This window comes from Desmodus rotundus, chromosome 6, assembly GCF_022682495.2.
Source record: "Desmodus rotundus isolate HL8 chromosome 6, HLdesRot8A.1, whole genome shotgun sequence".
Lineage (NCBI taxonomy): Eukaryota > Metazoa > Chordata > Mammalia > Chiroptera > Phyllostomidae > Desmodus > Desmodus rotundus.
The window spans coordinates 122,716,030-122,742,752 of record NC_071392.1 but is presented as its reverse complement, the minus strand read 5'-3'; the positions used below and the strand labels follow the sequence as shown (position 1 = coordinate 122,742,752).

Sequence of the window (26,723 nt, the reverse complement as noted above, 5' to 3'; positions counted from 1 at the left end):
GTTAAACATTTTAAATCCATTATATCATTTATTTTATTACAGTAGTCTCTCCCCTTATCTGCAGGGGACACATTCTAAGTCCCACAGAGGATGCCTGAACCTGCAGATAGTACCAAGTCCTACATATGAGATATTTCTTCCTATACATATGTACCTGTGATAAAGTTTAATTTGTAAGTTAGGCACGGTAAGAGACTAACAGTAATAACTACTAATAAAATAGAACAATATACTCTAAGATAAGTTATGTGAATGCGATCTCTCTCTCTCTCGCTCTATGGTAGCCAATCTCATAACCTACAGGGCTACTGAGTGACTAATGGGTGGGTGGTGCAGACAGCATGGAGACACTGGGCAGAGGGATGATTCACATCCCAGGCACGATGGAGAGGGACAGCCCAAGATTTCATCACCCTATTCACAATGATATGTGATTTAAAACTTATGAATTGTTTATTCTGGACTTTTAATTTTAGTATTTTTTGGACTATAGTTGGCTACCTGAAACTGCAGAAAGCAAACTGGGTAAGGGGGAACTACTTATTACAATTTGTTTATCCATTTATCTGTTGATGGACAGTTGAGCCACCTGTTATTTATCTGTTATAAATAATGCTGCTATAAACATGGATGTATTAGCTTTCATGCATGTGCTTTTGCTTGAGTTCATATCCAGCAGTGGGATGGTCGGGCCACATGATAGGTGTGTGTAACCCTGTAAGAAACTGTCGACCTCTCTCTGTGCGAGAGTTCCAGTTGCTCCCACTAATGCCCCACTACTTTGATCACTTCTGTTTCATTTGAGTTTATCCAGAGGGAGTGGTGCCTATCGCACTGTGGTTTGAGTTTACATTTCCCTAATGACTAATGACACCGAGACCCCTTTTATGTATTATATGTCATGTGTATGTCTTCTTTGGTGAAGTGTGTGCTCACACTTTTTGTTTGTTTTTAAAATTAGGTTGTTTTTCTTCTTGACAGTAAGAGGTTTTTACAATATATTCTAGATACAAGGCCTTTGTTAGATAGATATTTTTTGAATATTTTCTTTCAGATTATGGCTTTGCCATTGTATTCTTATAACAGTGTCTTTTGCATGGGCTCTGTTTAACCGGGAACTGGAACAGTGGTTAGCATGTGGTGGTGCTCAGAAATTGTTGTGTGAAACAGATTCAGTGAAAAGTGATCCCCTAGTAAGATCTTAGATTCCAAACCTGGTTTGACCAACCCCAAAGCCCCTAATCTTAATCAATATATATTCCACATATAGGCATGTACAAAATTGATATAATGAAGCATATCATGTAATGTACTCCTTGAAGGAATTCCTGATATAAAAGAGCAGTAATAATAGTTGACATATTTTGACTGATTACTATATGCCAAGCCCTGGTCTAAGCATTTCTCATTAATAAACAGACAAAAGTATATATGAGATAGGTGCTATAATTGCTGCAATTTATCCCTATTGTGAAACTAAGGAAATGGGCTGATGGAAATAAAGTCACCTTTTCCAAAATCACCAAGAGGGAGACTGGTGAAGCCAGTGCGGAAACAAAGCATTCCCACTCCGTGGCCCACGGAGGGTGGGGCGTGCGGATGGGATGGAGACTGGCTGGAGGGAGCACAGTCACTTTTTCCATTACCCGACTTTACATTGTTTCACTGGCTGCTGAACATGTGTCAACTTTTATACTTTTGAAGGGTTCTTAAACATTACATTTTAAAAGAATTACATGTGTTCCGGTATTGGACTGCATAATATAAAGACATAGACAAGACTGGCCACAGGTCAGGTGTAGAGCCCAGCGTGGGCAACTGCAGCCTGGTTGCTGGGTTCTGTGGGCCACTGGCCATGCAGCCTGCCCCCGAGGGAAAGCGGTTGGCCCGGGGCCACTCCTGGTCATAGTGCCATTGCTCCCTTTTCCTCTTGAGCCACATCGTAAGATCTGATGCCCAGCTCTTACAAACAGTTTTTACCGTGCCAGCATTTGACTGGCCCACCTGTTAATGTCTGTACTAGATGGTTCTTTATGACTAAATGAACCTTAAAAATATTTTCTTTCTTTTTTTCTTTCCCCCTAAATTCTAGGAACACATTTCTTTTGGGGGGAGGGGATGGGGAGGAGGAGAGGGACAATGCATATATCTGCATCGAAAGAGGGATCTATGGATGTCTAGATAGATAACAGACATGTAGATTGATTCGTAAAGAGAGGGTCATTGGTCAGCACTTTGTAAACAATCTGGTGCTCGTTTTATTCAATTTAAATATTTCAGAGTCATTAAAAAGATACTCAAGTAGTGCTTAGGCAGCACAGAATGTATGGAAATCTGCAGCGGATCATGCAATCTATATAAACCGTTAGACCGCTTCTGCTGCTGATGTGGCTGCCAGATGTCTCTTTTGTGAGCTGACTTCCACAGCGTTTTCCGTGTCACTGGAGTTACTTGAAGACTTGCTTCCTGAATGTCTCCAACTGTGCGTATGCATATGTGTACGTAAATGTGGGTGTGAATGTAGTGAAACTTAACTTTGTACATGTTATTTACCTATGTCAAGAAATGGGGAAAGCTGACTGCAAATTTCTATTAGTCTATGTTAAGAAATGGATTATCCATTGGGGTAGTATAGGTAGAGTACATTTTGCAAGGAGATAATTTTAACAGCTACTGGTTAAAGTATTATTTTATATTTGGTACCACAGAGTTGGAATTTTAAATTGTAGTGTCTAGAGATGTCCAAAAAGCACATATCTGCTAAATTAACTCCAGTTAAATATTGCCTTTGCTACATTCTCTGTTTGCCTTGCTGACATTTGTGTCTTTCTAAAGGAGCAGCTGTCAACTTTGGCTACATGCTGGTATCACCTGGGGACTTTAAAAATACTATGTCCGGACCCCATTCAAAGTGATTCTGGTTTAGTTGATCTGAGGTGTGGTTAGGATGTCAGGATTGTTGAAAGACCTCTGGGTGCAGAGGAGGTTGAATACACTGACCAAAAGGTAGACGAAGCATTGAGGGGCATCTCTGACCATGGACTTAACTGCCCAAGAAGAGTTAGGAAGTAAAATAAAGCCAGTGAGTCTCGGGAGGAAGTGCTTGTCATTTTAGCATTGGAGGGCAGGTCTTCAGTGTTAGGAAAATGCCTGCAGAATGGAAAGTCAGAGGGAAGACAAATAGGATTCCTGGGCCAGAGCCTTTCCAAAGTTTGACAACGCAAAAGGGTGAAGAGGCTTCCTCAGAATAGAATTATGACCTTGCAGCCTTTCAAGCAGTGTTCTCCAAGCGGTGGTTCATGTACCACACATGGTATTAAGTAGCTGACAGATAAAATGTTTAGAAATTCTTAGCCACTATGCAATTATTTAATATATATTAAACTGAAAAAGGCTCATCAAACCTGTGACTTCATGAATTTATGGTTGGTAGATAAGAATAACTTTTTAAAAAAGATTTTATTTATTTTTAGACAGAGGGGAAGGGAGGGAGAAAGAAAGGGAGAGAAAAATCAATATGTGGTTGCCCCTCACATACCCCCTACTGGGGACCTAGCCCATAACCAGGCATGCGCCCAACTGGGAATCGAACCGATGACACTACATTTTAAAAGAATTACATGTAATCCAGGAACTACTATAAAGGACACATGGACAAAATCAAGGGGGAGGGTGGAGGTGGGGGAGGGAGGTGGGTTCAGCTGGGGTGGGGTGGAGGGATGGGGAGAAAAGGCATACAACTGTAATTGAATAACAATAAAATTTTAAAAAAAAGAATTACATGTAATCAAGTATTGGACTGTATAATATAAAGACATAGACAAGATTGGTCCTTTGGTTCACAGGCTCACACTCAATCCACTGAGCCACACCAGCCAGGATGAGTAACGTTTAAAAAATGAGTCAATTTGAAATTGGTTTAAATAAAATTATAAATTAATGATTGTAGAGGTGGTATGTGTCAGAAATAAGGAATATGGGATGGGAATAAAATTTAAGATGTTTGAGAAACATTGATCCAGTAAAGACAATGCATCTTAAAAAATAACAGTGTGAAGTGCTCCAGAGCTCAGCTTTTGAAATGTGAAGTGTCCAAAAATCAGTGTCAGAGACATGCCACAGACCTCGAAGACCACTCTCAGCTGGTGCAAAGACTGGGAATAGACTGGGCTTCAAAAATACAAAGGTGACAAAACTCTTGAAGAAATGGTGTTCTCAGAGAAAAGAAAAACCAGGAAAGGCTTCCCCTATGTCTAAAGAGGCAAATGATAAAAGATAGAGATGACAGGAGAAGTGAAAACCATTCAAGCCAAAACTATTCAAATCAAAACTATTCACGTCAGATATTTCATCAACTAAAATGAGCTAGAATCCAACTTAAGTCCAACATGGATTCGACAAAGATAAGATCCAACTGTACATCCAATTAAATTCCTGTTGGGGGAAAATATTTGCCTGCAAGATCATTTATTTAGTCGTCTCAGCTCTTACTTTACTTTCTAAAAGCAGGGATTTTTGGCCTCATGTCCTTATTTCTTTTTCATTTCTTTAAACACAGGTTTATCTCCCAAATCTGGAATCTGCATCATCATCTTTATCGGGCTTCCAAAAACATAACCCAGTTTTTGATTGCCTCAACAGAAAAGTAGTACCAATTGTTCTCTAACTGGATTGTTCAGCAGAATTATCTGGCTATCCTTTATGGTTAGTTTGCCATCCCCGAGTCTCTGATTCAACAGATCTGAATGTCTATTCTTATGTAAGCAGCATAGATGTATCTGGGACATACTAAAGTTTTAGAGTGTCGGTTGAGAACTTGGAAGTGATGATGATGAGGTTTCCCACACTGGTCAAGTACAGCTCTCCCTCCTGGAAGCATCTTGTAAACAAAATTATTATAAATAATTTAGTTGTAATCAAGGTAGAAAGAATAATATAATGATTGCTCTTATACCTACCACCCAGCATAAGGAATAATACATTTCTAATTTAGTGGAAGTCCTTCTGTGAGCTTACCCCCAAATGGCTTTGCGTTCTCTCCCCCAGAGATAATCATTCCTGTGAGTTTTTAATTAGCAGCTTTATTGAGATAGAATTAATATTTCATATGACGGAAGTCTGCAGGGTAGTGATATTCACAGAGTTGGGCAACCATTACCGCTCACTTTCAGAACATTCTCATCACCCTAAAAAAAAACCTAGTAATTATTAGCACTCAGTCCTTTTTTTCCCCACCGCACCAAACTCTGAAGTCCTAAACGACCACCAGTCTACCTTCTGTCTGTATGAATTTACCTTTTTGGACATGTCATATAAAAAGGATCATACAACCTGTGACCTTTTGTGATTAGCCTTTTTTACTTAGCATTATGTTTCTAAGGCTTATCCATGTTATACCACCTATCAGGATTTCATTCCTTTTTTTGGTGACCGAATAATATTCCAGTGTGTGGATAATACTACATTTTGTTTATTCCTTTATTAGTTGAGGGGCATTTGGGTTATTTTCCACTTTTTGGCTATTGTGAATAATGCTTCTTCTATGAAAACTTGAGTAGAAGTTTTTATGTGAATGTAGGTTTTCAGTTCTCTTGGGCATATACCTGGAAGTAGAATCGGTAGGTCATTTTGTCAGTCTGTGTTTAACTTTGTGAAGAATCGCCAATCTATTTTCCAAAGTCACTGTGCCATTTTGCCTTCCCACCACAGTTCCACATGCTCCACGTCCTTGTCACTTTTGTTATGACCTCCTTGATTCTAGCCACCCTGGTGCGTGGGAAGTGGTATCTCATTGTGTTTTTGATTTGCATTTCACCGATGGCTACGAAGTGGAGCATCTTTCATGTGCTTATTGGCCACTTGTTTATCTTCTTTGGGAAAATGTCTATTTGTTTTTGAGTTGGGCTACTTGGGAATTGCTTATACCTCATTTATTTAAAAAATAGAAATGATGGAGTGACAAGAGGTTTTTAATATACATAAATTCCGGACGCTAGACCATCGTCAGGTACATGGTTATGATTAGCAAGCATTTTCTCCCACTCTATGGATCGTCTTTTCACTCTCTTATAGTGTCCTGGTACAAAAGTTTAATTTTGATGAAGTCAGATTTATCTATTTTTCCTGTGATTGCTCATGCTTTAGCTGTCATCTAAGAAACTGTTGCCAAATAATCTGAGGTCATACAGATTCACCCTGTTTTCTTCCAAGAGTTTTATCATTTTAGCTCTTAGATTTAGGTCTTTGATCCGTTTTTAGTTAAATTTTGTGTATAATGAGAGGTTGTGAGAGGTCAAATTCATTCTTTTGCATGTAGATATCTAGTTAGTTGTCTGACATCTTTGTTGAAAATATTGGGTTGGCCAATAAGTCCATTACGTTTTTTCCATAAAATAAGACACACTTTTCATTTTCACTGATAACTTTATTGATTTGGATATTTTGAGTGTGTCAGCTATCTCCTGCTGTTGGCTTCTAGTGGGTAGAGGCCAGGAGTGCAGCTAAACATCTTCCAATGCATGAGGCAGCCCCACAGCAAATAATTATTTGGCCAAAATGTCAATAGTACCAAGAAACGTTGCAACCACTTTTGACACGTTCGATCAGTCACAGCACCTTTTTCACACACTGCACAGATCTTTTTTTGCATTTCAGTTGTATTTTTACCTTTCGTGAAATAATAAAGCCTAATACACCCAAAACATTGCATATCTTCTCCCATCGTCAGTATTAAAATGGCTGCACATAAACTCACCAATTTTTATAAGTTTTTAAAAATGCATGCTGATATTACAGCTGTCACAATACAATCTAACAAAATTGTTTCAAGTGAAGTTAAAGACAACTAAGCACTACTAGAGTCACCATATGGAAAAAATATAACTGACTTTTTGGCCAACCCAATACTATTCTTTCCCCATTGCAGTGTCTTAGCACCATTTTGGATATATGCTCAAAAAAATTGAAATCAGGATGTCAAAGAGAGAACTACAGTCCTGTGTTAATTGCAGCATTATTCACAATAGCAAACACATGGAAACCTAAATGGCCTTCAAGGGATGAATGCATAAAGAGGATATGGTATATACACACAATGGAATAGTATTCTACCTCAAAAGAGAAGGAAATCCTGCCGTTTGCTACAACATATATAAACTTGGAAGGCATGATGCTAAGTGGAATAAGCCAGACACAGAAATCTAAAGTAGTGAAGGGGAGGGAGACTCAGGGAGGTGTTGGCTAAAGGGTATGTATTTTCACCTATGCAAATTGTGAATCTCAAAGTTAGAGAAGGTAAAGATTCTTGTTCTAGTTCTTAGCAAATGCCTCAAAGCCAGAGGATCAGAGAAGATGGTTCTATTTTATTAGGAAGTATTCTTATAAGTCCTGGAGATATATTGTACCTCATGGTGCATAGAGTGAACACTGCTATATTGTGTATACTTGGGAATTTCAGAGGATAGATGTTATGTTAAATGTTATTTTCAAGAAAGAGAGGCGGAGGACACTTTTAGAGGTGATGGTTAAAGTTACGGCATTGTACGTGGTGATGGAGTTCCACAGGTACATACTTACCTTCAAAATCATGAAGATGTATACATTAAATATGTACAGCCTTTTCTGCGTGCCAATCATGCCTCAGTGAAAAATATTAGAGACATATATCAAGAGATATAATTTTTAATAAAAAAATGAATTAACCATAGAGATTTGTGTTTTTCTCTGGACTCTCATTTTGCTTTTGCTGATGTATGTCTATCTTCTGTACCTGATTTGAAAAATTACCTGAAGTGCTTGTTTACTGTATCTACATGGCCAATCCCTGAGATTCAGTAAGCCTTAGAAGGTGCTTGGACATCTGTATTTATACAGGGTGGAGCGAATGTAGGTTTACAGTTCCTCCTACAGAAAATAACACAGTAATTAACAATAGAGAGTAAACTGTGTTCTGTGTAGTCTCAACTGTAAACCTCCTTTTGCCACACCCTGTCTAAGCACCTCCAGGTAACTCTGGTCGAGATAGTGCTTCACAAACTTCTACGAACAGATGCCTCACTAGGGCTCTGGTTAAATGCAGATTTTGATGCAGCAGGTCTGGCTTGGGGTCCGAGATCTGCATTTCTGACCAGTTCCCTGACATTGATGACACTGCTGGTGGCAGACCACACGTGTTAGTGGCAAAGGGCTAGGAGGTCTTCTGCAGTAGCTGTGGCCCAGGTGGGCCTCTGGAGACACTGTTAGGCTTAATTGTATATATAAATTCTTTTCCATACCAGTCTTTACCTTTATTTACTTCAATAGTACCAAGATAATGAACTTATCCAGTTGGTGTATGGTGCCCTTATATGTTAGGTTGGAGGGACAGTTTTTGAAAAGCCTTCAGGATTTTAATTCTGGGCTGCACAGGAAAAGACAGGCGGAGTAAGGAATGCTTACTTAAGAAAGGGGCTTACTGGTTCCTGAACAACTTACTAACTAATGTTTCCATTTATTTTAATTCTACTTCTTCCCAGCAGATGTCCATTGGCAGGTTGCTTTTCTCTTACAAGTGGTACTTTAATACAGATCTAGAATTGCATCATGTTTTGCCTAAAAAATTCATTTAGATAAATCACAGATGCTAGATTACATCAGCTTTTCCAATATCCACTTGGTCTGCCCTTTTTTCAGAAATGGTCTATTTTGAAGGATAATGTGTTATTCCTAGAATCTTCTTCTTCTTCTTCTTCTTCTTCTTCTTTTTTTCTCACTGTTTGTGGTTCAGTCATCCAGATTGTTTGGATACGGAATATCTCCATTTTCACAGGAAAAGCATTCATCCATTTCCTCTCTCAGGAAAGCTGCTGTTGCTTAAGCACTTTGGTGAGGTTTGTACTTTCCAACCTTAGCATGTGCCAGGCTGTGCCCTTGCATATGATTCCATGCTCTCTGGGCTTGGTGTCCTAAGTGGTCATTGATTTCCCAGTAAAGGAGTTTTGTAGTTTCAGGCAACTGCAGCTGTTAATTCCTGATGTCACCTTCTAGTAAACCCACATTTTTAAAACGAGCATTTCTTGGACAGTGTTTGCTTTCAGAACAGTGGCAATGTTCCAAGTTAGGAGCACTTGACTCTTTTGTTTGTCTTTGTCCTCCATTGTTCTCTAAATTGTTTCAGGAGCCTGAACTAATACTCTCTTAGGGTTAGTGGTGATCTTCTGATACGAAATCTTTTTGGTGCAACACCTTAGTGGCTCTGTATTTAGCATGTTTTTGAAACTTTTATATATTTTTTAAATTTTTAATAAATAGTGTTTTCAATATGAGTAAGAGTATTCCATGCACATATTTAAGATAGCAAATGTTGCATAAGGGAATAAAATGGAAATTAACACCCACGCCAGCACCATTCCTTTTGTTGGTTACCACTTCCTCAAAATGGCATTCTGACACCTCCGCTTCTAGGCGATGCAGAATCTCTTCAACCCCCACCCTGAAAAAGTGGAAATTCCAAGCAATTATATTATCTCTTAATTTGCCTATCCCTGTCCAACTCCCAATTTCTCCACATTCTAAATTTTTATATTTCCTCTTAGGATTTAATCATATTTTAAAAGATCAATTTCCTTTTCAGAATTTAAAATGTATTAAATTATTTAATTTTTGCATAGGGAACATTTATATGGTGCAAAAATCAAAACATAAACTAGTGTGCAGTTAAGGGTCCTTTCTCTGCCCCCATTTATGAAGTCACTCCTCCCAATATGGGACCAATGTTACTAATTTCTTGGTTACCTTTTCATACACTAACAATGCACGTGGAAGATACATGTGTATACTAGCTCCTTTGCCAGTATCCCCAGTGAGGCCTGCATTAAGCATTGTTTATAGGACACTGCAGGTCCCCTTGGCCTCCCTTACCTCTGCAGTGACCACCAGCTCATTCTGGCCTCCAATCATCGTCTCGCAAGTTCAGCCTGGCTTCACCTCAGGGTGGGCATGAGCCATATGCATGTTGCCTTCTTTGTTTACATCCAAAGCATTGGGATTCTGTGAGACCCCCCTGACCACACACAAATGCACAACCCAGAAACAGGAGAAATTAGGGTCCCATAGGGCTGATCTTTGACTGATGGGAAGCAAGTGACAGTTAAAACGTTCTTTCCATAGCCCAACTATCCTAAAAAGCATTTCTTATGGCTTCTCAGAGGATGGGCCCATGAAATCAAGAGAAATCAGTCATCCTAGTGGTGACAAGCTCTGTAAGCATTTTTAAAAATTAAATTTATTGGGGTGACATTGGATAAGAGGATCATATATGTTTCAAGTTATATTTCTATGATGCTAGATCTGTATATTGCATTATGTGCCTACAGCCTAAGGTCAAATAATATTTTGTCACCATATATTAGGCCCCTTCTCCCTCCTATCCCCCATCCTCTTCCCTCTGGTAACCACCACATTGCTGTCTTTGTCCATGAGTTTCAGTTTTCTATCCCACATATGAGTGAAATCATATGGCTCTTAGCTTTTTCTGACTGACTGATTTCGCTTAGCATAGTATTCTCAAGGTCCATGCATGTTGTCACAAATGACAGTATTTCATTTTTTTTCTTATGCCTGAGTAGCATTCCATAGTCTATATGGACCACATCTTCTCTATCCAGTCATCTCTGTAAGAACACTTTGGTTGTTTCTGTGTCTCAGCCACAGTAAATAATGCTGCAGTGAACACAGAGGCGCATCATATATATCTTTGCAAATATGTACATGTGTTTGAGTTTTGGAGGCATCTTTGTATTGGTTCTTTTTGCTTCCCTGTTTTAGCTCCCGAGTCCCTCGCTCTGCGTTGTTGCCGAGGTTGCTCTCCCTCGTCACGTAGCAACACACAAACGTTTGCCTCAGACCCTCCTTCTTCATGGTATTTTGGTGGCCTTCACTTTGAGTTAATGTTAGGTGTGGAATTAACTTAAATTTATCTCAAGTTACTCAGAATTGAGATACTTGAATTCATACTGGCCTCTCCTATAACTAGTCTGAAATAGTAAGATTTTATTGTACTCAAATGTTGGATTATAAATCTTGCCATTATCACATTTAATTAAAATATATTTGATATTATGGTGGGGATATAGAGAAGAAAAATTTAATTTTTTCCCAGCTGGCAGAAATAGTTTGGATATATATGTTATATGAACTCACGTATACTTTTTTTTTTTTTTGAGAGACAGGTAAAGGGAGGAGGAAAGAGAGGTAGAGAAACATTGATGTAAGATAGAAACATCAATTGGTTGCCTCCATATATGCCCCGACCAGGCACAAAACCCACAACCCAGGCACATGCCCTGACCTGGAATCAAACTGGTGATCTTTTGGTTTGTGGGATGATGCCCAACCAACTGAGCCACACTGGCCAGGGCCACACACACATAATTTTTAAAAAAATCTATCTCCATTCTTAGCTGAGTTTCACAGATGCTTTTCAAGTGATTAAGAGACTCCAAGAAACTTTGTCTAAAAATTTGCTGCTTTAAGTATAGAATAGGAAAATCTTCATTCAGAACACAGGATATTGGTGTAAGATGCTAGGGTATGCATCGAGTTCTTTTTACCTTCAGCAAATCAAAAGTTTTAACATTGACATTAACATATACACTGAGCAGAGTTTGAAAATGTAAGACTTTGCATGAACAAGAAGAACGAATTAACGGGGAGGAGGAAGGCGGTGCTTTTTTCCCTCAAGGGGAGTCAGTGTTTCATGTTACATCCCTTTTCTTCCTGCAGGTTGCAGGGCGGGGAAGACTGACCCACTAAGTTATTCTTAGCCATGACCCGAAAACCTCCTTGACAGGGGTTGTATTTAAGGTTTCCATGATCTGTTTTCCCAGAGGGACAATAGCGATATTAAAGGAGGAAGGTTCTGTTTGGGATTTTTTTCTTTACTGATTCCTTATCTGACTGTAAAAGTTTATAAGATTAAACTGGATAATTACACATGTCCCTCTTGCCTAAGTGCACTGCTGTTAGAAGACTTTTCAAACTCTCCTGCAGTCTTTCAATTTTCAGAATGTATCTTTATATTCATTTCTCTCACTGGTTAGCTTCTGCAATGCCTTTTGCCTCTTCCAGTGGTCTCTGTCCTTCTGGAGCTGGGAGAATAAAGTGAAATTGCTAACTTCTTAGTGGAGGAAGAGAGCAGGTTGGCAGGAGGTTGACATTTGTGACTTAGATTTACTTCTTAGAGAGTAGACTGTGAAGACAGCAAAGGTTGTTAGGCCATAATCAGTCATTTCCTCAGGCACAGAGATGTTGGAAATAAATGTACCTGAAGCACCACGATGCCCTGCATCGTTATAATTCAACCCCTCAATCTGGTATTACACATTTATTTCTTACTTGCTGACCCTATTTATTATCCTGTCAAAACTAGTCTTACTGCCAGTATATCGGGAAGTAGAAGGTCTCTGAGTACATTCCTCTTGCCATCCCATAGGCATGAAGTTCAAATGGATGTTAAACTTTGTGATAAACAGTTGTGAATTTAAATGTAAGGTAATTTTTTTTTTTTTTTTTTGGAAATGGTTGGATGATAAACTTAAGGTTTAAAAAATAAAAGGACCTTTTACTTCATGCTCATAGCTAACTGAGAAACTCAAATTATTTGGTTGGAAAACAAGCCATGTCAGAAATATAAGTAAACTCACTGTACCCGTTTCTGTGATCTCTATGAAAATCACATTTGCCACCTTCTAAGCATCGTGAATCTCAACATTAGAGAAGGTAAAGGTTCTTGTTGTAGCTCTTAGCAAATGCCTCAAAGCCAGAGGATTAGAGAAGATGGTTCTATTTTATTAGGAAGTATTCTTAGAGATTGTAATAAAAGCCGTTTCCTCATTCTATCCTTGAATCTTTTAAAAAGATTTATGGTGATGAAGTCTACACTGGCTTTCACTTGTCAGTTATTTACTCTGTCAATATAAGAAAGGTCCAAACCTGTGAAGAATTTTTGTAAGAGTTTAGTTGAGCCAAACTGATGACCTATGCTGGGGAGCAAGATCTCAAATGCTCTGGAGAATAAGTTTTGCAATTTCTTTTATGCATTTGAGATTGAGGAGGGAAGTGAGAAGTCACAGGGAGCTGGGAAAGAGCAAGGTGGGGATTGGATTACAGGAGAGTTAAGCTTATGTGCTCTCTTGAGGGTGATTACAGTGTATTTCAAAGGTATGTTCATTTAGATGCACAGAAACAATGGACAGGGCTTGCTTAAGTCAAACACAAACCTTTTACTAAAAAGTTGTAGGTCTGGGGCATGACTCCCCACCATGACCTGCCCAGTTAGGAATTTATGATCAGATCACCTAATGAGGTTACTTTCCATATCACCCCTTTTCTCATTTACAACATGCTTCTTCTTCTTCTTCTTTTTTTTAAAGATTTTATTTACTTATGTATTTATTTTTAGAGAGATGGGAAAGGAAGGAAAAAGAGAGGGAGAGAAACATCAATGTGTGGTTGCCTCTCACACACCACCTACTGGGGACTTGGCCAGCAACCCAGGCATGTGCCCTGACTGGGAACTGAACTAGCAACCCTTTGGTTTGCAGTCCTGTACTCCATCCACTGAGCTACACCAGCCAGGACTATAACATGTTTCTTTATGGTGTCATTCTAGTGTCTGTCTGTCTGTATCTCCCCATCCATTCTCTTCCCTCCACATAAGGCTCTATTTTAGGCCAGATATTTCCAAAACATTTAAGTATACCTCATCTTTGGTGGTCTCAGGAAGGTACTTTATCATTTTAATCTCTCTCTCAAGGTGTGATATCCAGATCAAATAGAACACCCATAAGAATCTTCATACGACAGAACTGAATGGGAATGTCACTTAAACGTGGCACACATCCCTATTAACAGAACCATATCATACTCTGGACTTATTGCATATTCTAATTAAAACGCCTCCTGAAACTGTGAAAGTCAGTGTTCATGCTGCCTGTCACTACCAGAACCAATAAGTAGAGACGAGGATTGAATTTTTATGGGCACTTTATTCAGATGGCGAGTGATCTGAGAAGACGGTGGGTTATGTACCCTCAAAAACCATCTTAACATCTCATTTTGAGCTACCTTTTTATAAGGAGAAGAAAGAGTAGGTAAGGGGTTGGGTGAAAAAAAGGTTAATTGGGTAAGAGTTGCAGTCCAGAGGTGCTTTTCCTAGTACATCTTTTGATCAACAATTCTTTATCTGCATCACTGAGTTCCCTCCGTGGAACACAATGGCTCAGATACTGTCTCCATTGCTTTCGAACCCTCTGGAGCACAAAGGTTGAATTGCTTGTCAGCCTCCTGGAGTCACATGGTAATGTATTCCAGTTCCTGGAATAACAGCTTTCCACATGCATTAGTCACTTAAGCCTATCAACTACAGCAAAGGCTAAAATCTTTAACTTTCAAGTTCCCCTATCACTCTGGCTCTTTTTCTCATATGTTGTGAGGTTCCCTATGCTGTTCTGGTACATTTCATTTTGGGGTACCTGAGTGCAATAAAAGATAAGCAAGCAAACAAGACAAAAACAACCAAAAGATAACATTCTTCACCTGTTAAATGGACAACTGTGAAAAAAAATTGTTGGGCAGGCATACAGTGCACTTGTCTTTCATGTGCCTAGTGGACAGGTGTGTCAAGTTTTGGGAGGGTCATGTGCAATATGTCTCCAGAACTTGTGAGTATAATCACTTTTTTGCAGACATTTTAATTCTTTTGCTCTCTTTCCCTCCTTTACATTTGCATGTCAAAAGCGAATAAACCCCCCTTCTCCCCAAATCTCTAGTAGTGAGTGGTTCTCAAACTTTCCACTGCATCAGAATCACCCAAGGGCATATTCAAACAGATCGCTGGCCCTCATCAGCCAACCATTCTGGTACAAGTAGGTATGGGGTTGGGCTGAGAATTTTCATTTTTAGTAAGTAATCAGGCGAGGCTGATGGGCTGGTCTACTTTGAGGACCACAGTCCTGGATGAACCCAGTCCTTTATGATTGTCACCTGAGAGAATCACAGCTGGCAGATTGGTGTCACTATGTATTCATGAGCCCCAAGTTTAAATGGATGTAGAACACTACCTGGAAATTCTAGCTAACTTCCTTTTTCATTGTCTACAGAGAATTTTACATCTTGATTTTCCTCCTCAGACTTACCTCTTCTTCTCAGAGACACATAAGTACTGTACTCACAGTTTGACTGATGGCTGGTCTCATGCTTTCTTGAGAAAACAGCAAGTGCCAGAGGGAAAATTCCTGACATCTTATTGCAGATCTACAAAGCAGCTGATGTCTGAATCCCATTTTCTCCTTTATCCCCCCTCTCCCTGAGGGAAGTTAGAGACCAATTGTATACTTTAAATCCTTTACTTTCTAACCTTTTCCAGATTCAGTTGTTTGTTTTGTTTTCCTCCCTGGCCATACTGGATTACTCTCATTAATGCACAAACATACTGCAGGTTTTCCCATGTTAAAGTTGTACATGTAGCAAAAACTAGAAGCCATTTTGGCTTTACAACTCCTGTAATTACTCTACTTTTCTGTAAGAATTGTCTTCATATACTTCCTCCTACATTCCAATAACGGGTAAGTGTATTCCAGCCTGGTTTTGCCCCCAAATGCCACTGAAATTGATTTCCCTGTCATGTCCCAACTCTCAGACTAGCAGAGCTCTTAGTCCTCTTCTGTGTGACAGTGACCCAGTTAACCTCCGTGCAGCCGCCTTCGCCAGGACAACCACCCCCAAACGATCTCTGCCGCTTGTGTACATGACTTGTCTTCTGTCACCCCACTTTTCCTTTGTAGCCTTATGTCTCTCTCTTTGGATGATATTTAGCCGTTCACAAACAGATGAATCTTTTATTTTATATGGAGAACAGACCTTTATTCTGAAATCCAGACTCTCACATACACCTAATTGGTATCTTTACTTGCTTGTCTAATAAGCAAATGTAAATTGATATATCCAAAGTGGAACTCTAGATTCCCCTCCAACCCTATACCTCTACCGTTTTCCCCTCTTTCAGAACAAAGGTATCACCCAGTTGCTCACAGTCCAGCAGGAGTTCTTTAACAATCCCCCATCCTATCTGCTATATCTAATCCATCACCAAATTTTTACTTTGTTCTTTGATTTTCCATTGCCTTTCCATTTCCATTTCTACTTCCGTTGCCCTGACTCTAGGCCAAGCTTACCACTGTCTTTTCCCCGTACCCTCTAATAACCCTCAACAAGTCCCCTTTCCTTCACAGCAGCTAGAAAGAAGGATATCCTAAAAATGCAGATGAGATCATGTCACTCCCTCACCACTCTTTGGTGGTAGGTTTCTATCACAGTTGGAATAAAATTTAAATATAATTTTTATTTAGCTTCCTTTAAGATCCACCCATCTTCTGCTTTTTCAGCCTAGTTTTGGTCTATACTACCTATTCTGTAGCAATATTCATTGTCTTTTCGTTTCCTAAAAACAAGATTTCCTACAAGGGCCTTCGCATTAGCTATTGCCTCTGATTACATGTCCCATACCTTTGCAACCTGTCTCATTTTCATTCTTTGAGTCCCATCTTATTGGTCACCTCCTCAGAGTGATATAAGTCACTTCCTTCTGTTTTCTTCTCTCATAGTACAAATTAAAATTTGAAGGGATTTGTTCACTTTTGTTTTCTAATGTATTAGTCCCCTCTAGTAGCTCTGAACTCTGTGGAATTAGAGATTTCAACTGTTAACACCTAAATTTCCAGAGTCTAGCTCATTGCATGACACATGGGTGCTCAGTAAGTTTTTGTTGGGAGGCTGAGTAATGTTTATTAGAACATTGCTTTTAACAGCCAAAAATCTGGCCACAATGTAAAGGTCTATCATTTAATGATTAAGTTATAGGACAATCCACATGAAGCCTTTTTAAAGAAGTAAATTTGTACGTGTGCATATAGGATTCATGTTTAGGAAATATTAAGTAGAAAAAGCACAGCAGGGTCAAGTTCTCTAAGACAGAGCCTTCCGAAGACCTGGGGAGAAGCCATCCAGGTACAGCCAGCAGTTTGAGCAAAGCCATGGAGGTTCGACCCAGTCAGTAGGGAGGGGTGTCTAGGGAAATTGCTTTATGAAGCCCATGCCTCACCCACAAAATGACTTTGAGAGGGCTCTTTGTTTGCTTTATCACCAGCCCACAGGCCTTGGATAAAGAGCAGATTTATGCAAAGTGATTATAAGAGTTGTTTGGTTTAGGCCCCAGCGTCTGGTTTGAAGTTGTACTTTTAAAAATAGTTTTTAAAAGGATTGTATTTTCTAAAAAGATTGGTGGATTGTTTGTGCCTGCTCAGCCCATTCCCTGAATGTTGAGCTTTTGATGAGACTCAGGTGCACGCAGCCCACTGCACAGGTGGGCAAAGAGACTCCATGGCCAGGGAGAGCTAGGGGCTAGTATTTGGAAGTCCTGTGTGCGTGTGTGTGCGTGTGTGTAGACAGAGTATGTGAATGGAGCACACACCTGCCTTGTTAACTTGTGTCAATCTAAAATTATTCCCAAGATTCTGCTTTAGGTGGCTGGGTGAGTGGCGTGGGTAATTCACCAGATTTCCAAATGGAAGAGAAGACAGAGCAAGGACATACAGGGAGTTCAGTTGTGGAAAGTGTTGGACTGTGAGTCCCTGAAGGCACACAGGTGTACCTGCCCAGGAAGCCTATATCTAGGAGCCTATGTCTTGGAATATATGTTTAGGTCTTAGAGGTGACATCTGAACTAAAAGTTAAGTTGTTTTTCTTAAGAGGTGATTTTTGGCTCACAGCAATGAATGAACACAATACAGTGAGAAGAGAAAGCAGAGGGAATGATGCTGAATGTTGGATCTTACTATCATGTAAATGAAATGGGCCTGAAAATTGATCTCTGAGAGGGAGGAGCAAAAACAAGACTTCTCAAATGCATCCCACCCATTCCCAGTGCCTCAGAGAAACCAGGGAGAATGAGGACAGACCCCACTGCTTTTGGTCAATAGAGACTCAAAATCAACCCTCTTGTAAGAGAAATATCAAGGGGCAGTGGGAGTAGGTAAAACAGAGCTTGTCCCCAATGAGAGCTCTCCTTTTGTGGAGTTTGATGATAAAAGGAGGTGAGGGGAGTGGAGTGATGATCAGGTGGGGTTTTGGAGAACACAAGAAACACGATCTATGACATAAGGGGAAACTGAGTGTGTCAGCACCAAGACTTGCCCTTTACCTTTGTAGCAGCATGTGTGCACTTGGAGGCTGTCCCTCGGTAGCTGTAGATGGTGGCACTGTTCTTCGTTAAGCAGTTAGGCACCTTATTTTTTTTTTCCTTTTTCTGTTAGCCTTGATTAGATCTGAGACCTGTTTTGAATTAGGAGTTTATTTTCAGAGGTACTCTCTCCTCTCTCCCTCTTCTTTGATTCAAGATCAGACTGTAAAATACTAGAACTCTTCATAGGTGGCTTATTTTAGCGACCCCTCTCTCCTTATGTAAGGTTCCCACTCAGACCTTCTGTCCTCCCACTCCCTTATGCCCTGGAATAGGTTTCTATCTTCTCTTTTTTCCCTTTTCCATGCTTCACCTCAAAATAAAAACTTATCTCTCTTGGGGGCTCTTTTGCACCAATTGCTCTGTGACAGGCAAACAAATTTGATTATTTGTTTTATATGAGATGCGTGGTTTAATAATGTGATGATATGGTTTTTATCTTCACCTTGATTCTCAAAGCTTTGTGCCAAAACAGTTGATCATAGAAATTTCAAACATAGTAGCAGAACAAGTAGAGAAAGTTTGGGGGTGGGGGGTGGCACAGTTTGCTTTGCCCCAGTAAGAGGCAGGCTCTTTCACCTGCCCTGGGTTTGCTGCTGGGGATTTGGAGTAGAAAACTGCTGGGGGAGGAAGTTCCTTCTGTTCAGTTCTCTGACAGCTCCCTCCTCAACTTCTTCAAGCTGATGCTTCTTCATTTGCTTGCATCTTGGGTATGGAGAGAACACCGCCTTCCCCTCCCCCATCATGCCTGATTTGCATCAGCATCTTTTTGCAAACCCATGTGGTTAGAATTGTGGGGAAAACAGCCACTTCGTTTTATTGGTATCATTCCTGGGGCAGTTTTTGACTGATACCAGTCCATATGGTCCTCAGCAATGACTTCGCAACCATCTCTGGAGATTAAGGGAGAGGAGGGCGTTTTATTTTAGCCTCTGCTGGGGACTCAGCAAGATATTCAAGAGAGAGTTCCTTGGCTTTCCACAGGACTCCTGGTCTTCCCAGTCCTCTGCTCACCACCAGGAGAGACAAGGAAAGGGGGTCAGGCATGGTGCCAGCAATGTTGTGAACCCTTCCTAGTCCAAGGAAGGTCAAGCCTGCGGTGCTCTTGAAGTCACCTTGAATACTAATTCTTAATGATGACAAGAGTAAAAACTTTACAATGGCTTAGTGGAATAATTTTCCTTCCTAGTGGAAGACATAGAAGTTAAGTGACTTTTTAAACTTAGAATGTAAATACTCACACCTTTAAGAGCCTCGTATTGCACTGTGAATTGTGGGGGCATCTGGTGCATATTGCAAACGGCAGAGCGTTCTGATAGCCATCTGTCCCCAAGGACTGCCAGCAAGATGAAGCAAACATGACACCTGCTTAGACTAAGAGTTGTGAATTAGGCATAACTTTCGACACATATAGTGTTGCATAAAGAAGAAGGACAGCACACCATGCAGAGATTTTAGAGATATTCAAATATCCTGGTGTCCCATAAAGAAGGAAGACAGCACACCAAGCAGAGATTTTATAGGGATATTCAGACATACTTGTGTTTCATAGAGAAGAAAGCACATGAAGCAGAGATTTTTACAGAAATGTTTAGATGTACTTGAGTAACCAAGGCCTTGCCTTCATGGCAGTCAGCACCTGCTTCTACAAATTTATGCGTTCGGCTAAGATGGTGTACTGAGGGCTTCTAATACGCTAGGCTAAAAATGCTCTTAAGGCCTTCAGTGGCCTTCTTCTATTAGGTACATTCCATCCCAGGGGTCACATCCTAGTATGGGCATCTTTGTGAACAGATCAAGAAATTCTGAGGGCTGGGTTCGGGTCCTTATTCACCTATACATCCTTGTATATGTTAGTTGGTGTTGGATGGTTATTAAGAGCTCTAAGACCTGAGATTCACGGCAGAGCTGTGTTCCCTTGCTGGCTGGGGTTAGTAGTGACTAGAGGATGTCTCCTGACAAGTTTTTGGAAATCTTTCAGGGTGAGGTTTCAGTAAAGAGACCAGGTGTCTAATGTGACGAAATGCTCACCAGTGCTAGATCTTTGCCTTTTTGCTGGAGACACATTGTCTGTGGATGCTTGATTGGCATTGCTTTGTAATCCTTAGTTTGATTCATCTCAGAGTTTCTGTGCACTAGCATGAAAGTTGTTGGTACAGCCCTGTTACTAAACCTATTAGCCATTACTGGTATAAGATCACATTCAGTGGAGTCGATGCTTCCTGTAATTTATGTTTGTTTAGTGAAAACAAAGCAAATATTGTAGTTTTCTTTCTAGTAAAAGGTGTGGGCTTTGATTTGTCCAGTGGTGTGTTTGTACACACAACCACACACATACACAGAGATGTGGTAGAGCCAACTAGTTCTCAGCCATTATTAAAAATCACATATACATACAATTAAAGGATTTCATTTTAAAAGGCAACACACTCAAAACTCACCACTTCCATATGACTTTACTACATTTTACTATTATCTGTGCTCTTGTGGTTATTTACATCTATTGTATGTATGTGGAAATACTATATGATGTTGTATCACAGCACATCTGGTCTCCAATCTATTTTAGCAACATCCAGAACTTTTCAGGGGGTGGGAGAGCCAGCTGTTACACACACACTAGCGCACCACTGTAAATGTACACACACATGCTTGCATGTAGGCAAATTCCTTTCATAACCATGCAGAGTGTTCGTTTTTTTTATAGATGTAGAAACTGAGACGTGTTTAAGTAACTTCCAGGGGACTGCATTCAGACTTTAATTCTCCTGACCCTCAAAAATTTAAAGTAAGAAGCAAGCGTACAGAGAATATTTAGGGAAGACTGAAGCTATACTGGAAAAGAAGTAAAAATCAGAGATTTGAAGCAAGTAAGAGACAGAGAGCTGTGTGGAAACGGAGGGGATTAGCATTCTAGGCAGAGGGTCCAGCCAGTGCAAAGGCCCAGAGGTGGGATCATGCTTGCTCTTTCTGCGGACAGGAAGGGTACTGTGGGGCTGAGGTAGAGAGAGGGAGGGGGAGAGTTTGAAGAGCTGAGAGATGCAGGGCCAGATGACTAACCACCTTTATGAAGTCAAGCGAGTAACTTTCCTCTCTGGGGCTTGTTTATTGTGCCTTATCCATGCTTGTGGTTAGAGTAAACTGATGGTAATGTATGTGAATTCACTGCAAGTCATTGTTAGTAAAGCTAAGCCATCACTGTGGCTCAATAAGTACTCTTTTTCTTTTGACTATAAAAAAATTATGCTTTCCACCCTGACTGGTGTGGCTCAGTGTATCGAGTGTCATCCCGCAGACTGAAAGGTCGGTGGTTCAATTCCAAGTCAGGGCACATGCCTGGTTTGCAGGCCAGGTTCCCAGTTGAGGGCGTGCAAGAGGCAACTGATCAATGTTTCTCTCGCACATTGCTGTTTCTTCCCTCTCTTTCTCCCTCCCTTCTTCTCCTTCTAAAAGGAAATAAATACAATAAAAAAATTATTTTTCCTTAAAATTTTTCCCTGCCATCTTTAGCAGCTGCATGATGAGTGATTCAGTAATACTTACATACACCCCTCAGAGGTACCTATTGGCCTATTTAAAATCTATGTAAAACCCACAGTGTGAGGCAACTTAAATTCATCTGGGATTGCCAGCGTCCGACTTTAGCTCTCTTACTGACAGGGTGGTGGAATCCCAGCAGAACACTTGTTTGCCCTTTTCGAATGGCCAGTCTAATAGATCACAAAAGACTAAAAAATATTGAAACATATTCTGTATTTTGAAAATCCAGGTCTTCTGATTTTTACCAGTCATTCATTATCCATAAAATATGTTACCAAGTCCCCACATCCACATACAGATTATGTAGGTATCTCATAGAATATTGTTAAATAAAAGTATAATATAAATGTAATGGGCTTCTATGGTTTTGGCAACATTCTGTTTCTTCTTACATGAGTGTGTTAAATTTATTAGAATTGAATAGGATGTACAGGTACATTTTGTGCACTTTTCTATGTGTGTGTTATACTGTAACTTTAAGAAATATTTCTTAAGAATGAGAAGGGAATGTGTTTTCTCTATTGGGCCAAGGAAGCAAGACACAAAATGAGATGTGGCTAGAGCTAGAATGGCAATGGCAGGTGTGTGTCACAGAGAGGAGCTGCATCATTCCACAGCAGGTGGATGCTCTCTGAGCACTTACTGTGTCCCAGCGGGAAGATAATGTGAGCTGAGATCCTAAAATCACTCACAATCCACTTCTGCCTTGCCTGCCTCTTCCATCAGAGTTGGAAAGCTCAAATACATAATTTCCTAGCCTCCCTTCCAACTAGGTATGGCAATCTGAATTTGTTGATGGAAAAGCCTTTTCGAAGGCTTTTAAAGGGATAGACACAGTGGACATACTCCCTAATCCTTCTTTTTTGCTTTCTCTTTCCTTCTTCCTGCTGGAATGGGGCCATGGTTTCCAGAAGTAGGTCAGCAATCATTCAGCCATGATATGACCAGCATCAGGACAAAGGTCTACATACTAAGAATAGAGGATGGACAGATGGGAAGAATGAAGTCATATGGATCAGTGCTTCTCATTGGTCGGTCTGTTTAACTGAGGCATGTGTGGGTCAGTCCATTCTAGGACACTGTCCTGACCTGGAGGCTGCCTAAAATGTTGCCCTTTATAAATATTAACATCGTCCGCAGACATGCTACTTTAACAGTTGTTTAAATGTTTGTTTTGACATACTGGATGTACGCTTGTGTGTCATATGATCGAATAAACCAATTTCGTTGATTGCCAACTTTTCAATGTTACTTTTTACTGATTTAAACACTTTTCATTCCAACTTTTAGGTCTTTTTTTTTTTTTTTTTAATCCTCACTCAAGGACATGCTTACTGATTTTAGAGAGAGGGAAAGGGAGGGAGAGAGAGAGGAAGAGAACATTTATGTGAGAGAGAAACATCAATCAGTTGCCCCTTATATACACCCTGGCCAGGTACCCAACCTGTAACCAGGTACTTGTGCCCTGACCTGGAATCAGACCTGGAACCCTTCGGTTTATGGGATGATGCTCCAACCAACTGAGCCACACTGTCCAGGGCCCACAGGTTTTTTTATTTTATTCTCTTCAGATGTTAATCTTATGTCATCCTAGTCTTGGAGCCTTTTTCTGTACAATGAAACATTTTCAACATTTCCATATCTGGAGAGAATACATTTTATCTTTACTTGGAGACTTGATAATTTTCCAAGAAAACACACTCAGAGGGAGATGGAGAGACTGAAAAAGAATTTGATAAACTTGAAAAGTTGACAAAACAGACACTGTGATGCTCTCGGTTGAGCTAGCACATTTTATCACAGCCATTTAGAAGCTGTACCATCCAATCCCTGTGATCACTGTCACTTGTCATCAAACTTTGTTTCTGTTTGCATTTTGTTGTTGCATTTGTGATCATACAAATCATATATTACTGTACTAACACAGTGATAATTTAAATAATACAAATATGTTAATTTACCAACTTTGAGGAGAAAAATGGGTTCAAGCTGTTTAATTATTATGGGTGAAGTTTTTACATCTTTTCCTCAAATAATTGATTAAAGGTATGAATTCTTGTAATGATTATAGGATTTAGACTAGAAAAATATCTAGGAATTATGATATTTAGTTAAAGCTACAAGTTGCTATATGTGTTTTGAAAGCCAGAAGATACAATGAAAAATAAAGTGAAGTGAAAAATATTAAGACTTACTGAAACTGCTTGGCAGGGGGTACAATATTAAAATAAAGAAAATGGTTTTCATTTGAAACAAAACTGCATTTAGTTCAGTTTAATATGAGTTTGTTCAATCTATTTCTGTATTTGTCAGTAGAGAGTAAGAGAGTTCACAGGAGGACTGTGAAATTCTAAGCAATGGTGTGGCTATATCTTTTCTCTTTTAATTTTCTCTGTTGCTTTTTACATATGGTCCTGCCTTCTACTTCACAGGGAATGCAATCCATCTGTGACTTGCATCTCTGCTCCCCTCCCTCCCCCTGGAGGCTCCTGTATTTATAACACCGAGCTTACTGCAAACTGGAGCCTTTAATCTCATCTCCTCCCACTTGACCCAGGACTTTGCATCTCCAGATGAGCCCTCCCTTTTACTGGTATGTGCGAGGTATTTCTTTCTTGCTTCTTCTTTCCTCAGCCCACAGATACCACCAGGTCTCCACCACTTGCCTTTCCCCTCAAGCAGCTGCTCTCTCTGAAGACATTTTCCTCCAATTTCCTTGAAATGCCCATGTATTCCCCTATTCTTCCTTTAGCCTAGGGCAAGGCTTTTCTGCTTCTCTCTTCTCCCAGAACTCCACCAGTGGCAAAGTTCTTAATGAAAGTGGGAAAAAAAAACCCCTAAAAATCCAACAAAATCATTTTAATCCTCAGTCCACCTGATCTCTGAAGATTCTCCATTCTGCCGTTCTCGACTCTCTCTCCCCTCACCATTTCCTTGTAGTTTCCTTCACTCTCTGTAAGGAGATTTTTCCCTGCTTTCCCCCAGGAGTTACTCTTTCCCTCTAGAACTGCATCCAGCCCCACGACTCTCACAATGATCTCAACAATAGTTATCGCCAAATCTGGGTGTCTTAACTCCAGTCTCTCCCTTTAGCATCAAAGATGTGTTTCCAACTTGTGCCGCATGTCTCCATCTGGGCGATATCTTAAAAATACACCCCAAACTAAATTTATTTTCCACCTTCTCTCATCTTTGAAGCACTTTCCCTCTCCAGTCCTGTATCTCAGCAGTGGCAGCCCCAATGCAAAAAGTTAAACAAGCTTCGGTATCCTCTTGTAAAAATACAACAGGAGCATCAGCAATGGCCTTTTCATTAAAGTTTAAACCAGTAAAAAAACCCTGTATTATCTGTATTTTCGGTCTAATCTGAGATCCCTGTGCATGGTTATTAAGAGGACATTGGCATCTGCTATTTAATTTTATTTTTTACCTTTTTGTGAGACTTAAATTAAGATTTTATTATAGAATTGTAGTTGGTTGATATACCCTATTTCTTGCCAAAGTTTACATTATAAATAATTTGATTCACGCATTGAAGGGCAATTGAGATAGTTAGAATAATTTTACAGATGGAAGATTCTTGGCATAATTAAATCCATTAAACAAGGAGATGAAAGCTGTTTTTGGCCTTGGGATCTTTGAGAGTATCATGTTAAATAAGACCCAATCAGCAGAATGTTTCTTTCTCTCCTTGCTTTCTTACAGAGAGTTATAACATTGAATTAAACATTAAAAATTGAGTCCTAGAGTTAATAAATTTAGACTTAGAGTATCATATGTATGTGTATACACATATATAAACCTATAAAGTAAATATCATTAGAACTATGTAAACACATTATTCTATAACATATACTAGTAGGAAGAAACAAAATAGACTTCTTTCCTGAAGCTAAAGATATAACCCTTCTTCAGAGTTTTACTTAGTCTGTTAATAGAATCCAAGATGTTGAGATGGAGAGTGTCTCAGAGTTCCTAGTCTACTGCTTAGAATTGATGAAACAGAAGTTCAGAACATCACACAGTGCTTATTGGCAGAAATGGAAGCAGGACTTGGTACCTGAATTCATACTTCAGAATGGGGGTTCGGAGGACTTGGATATATATGCATGTGTATAATGACACTTGAGTTGGATGTATGACTTGGTGCCTCTTACGTCAACACTAGATTTGTACCGTTTTTACAGTTTGGCAAAAGAAAAGAGTAGAGTACTCTCTTTAGCTTTAGAAGTGTTCGATGATGGTGGTTGGGGGTCCTTCGCTGAGACAATATAGTTATCATAGAAGTTTGCACACAGTAATTTAGTGTTCTCCGAAGAGAATTCTAATACATACACAGGGGGACAAATGTGCCGGATGAAAAGAGAACTCTTCAGTATTGGGGGTACAGCTGCATATTGGACCCAATATTCTATCTAAAAGAAATGAATATGATAATATTGGGTTGACCAAAAAGTCCATTACATTTTTTCCATATGATGGCTCTAGTAGTGCTTAGTTGTCTTTGACTTCATTTGAAACAATTTTATTAGATTGTATTGTGACAGCTTATCAAAATTGGTGAATTTTGTGCAGCCATTTTAATATTGAAGATGAAAGAAAATGTGCAACATTTTCATCTTACTATGCTTTATTTATTATTTCAAGAATGGTAAAAATGCCACTAAAACGCCAAAACAAGATGTGTTCAGTGTATCGAGAAGATGCTATGATTGATCAAAACTGTCAAAAGTTGTTTGCAAAGTTTCTTGGCACTATTGATGTTTTGGCCAAATAATTCTTTGCTGCAGTGCTGTCTTATGCATTGGAAGATGTTTAGCAGCATCCCTGGCCTCTACCCACTAGAAGCCAATAGCTGAAGACAGCCGACATACTCAAAATATCCACTTAAGTACAGTTATTGGTGAAA

General features: G+C 39.7%; 1 protein-coding gene across 2 annotated transcripts in view; it reads left to right on the top strand.

Moving 5' to 3' along the window:
- Positions 1-26,723, top strand: part of PAK5 (p21 (RAC1) activated kinase 5) — a 270,051-nt gene that overhangs the window by 22,459 nt on the left and 220,869 nt on the right. Inside the window, exon 1 of one of the 2 annotated variants that reach the window (XM_053927281.2) lies at positions 24,368-24,407. The exons of the other annotated variant lie outside the window; for it this stretch is intronic. The gene's annotated coding sequence lies outside the window, so the exon portion shown is untranslated. Of the gene's footprint in view, positions 1-24,367; positions 24,408-26,723 lie in introns of those variants that run through there. 2 annotated transcript variants of the gene reach the window in all.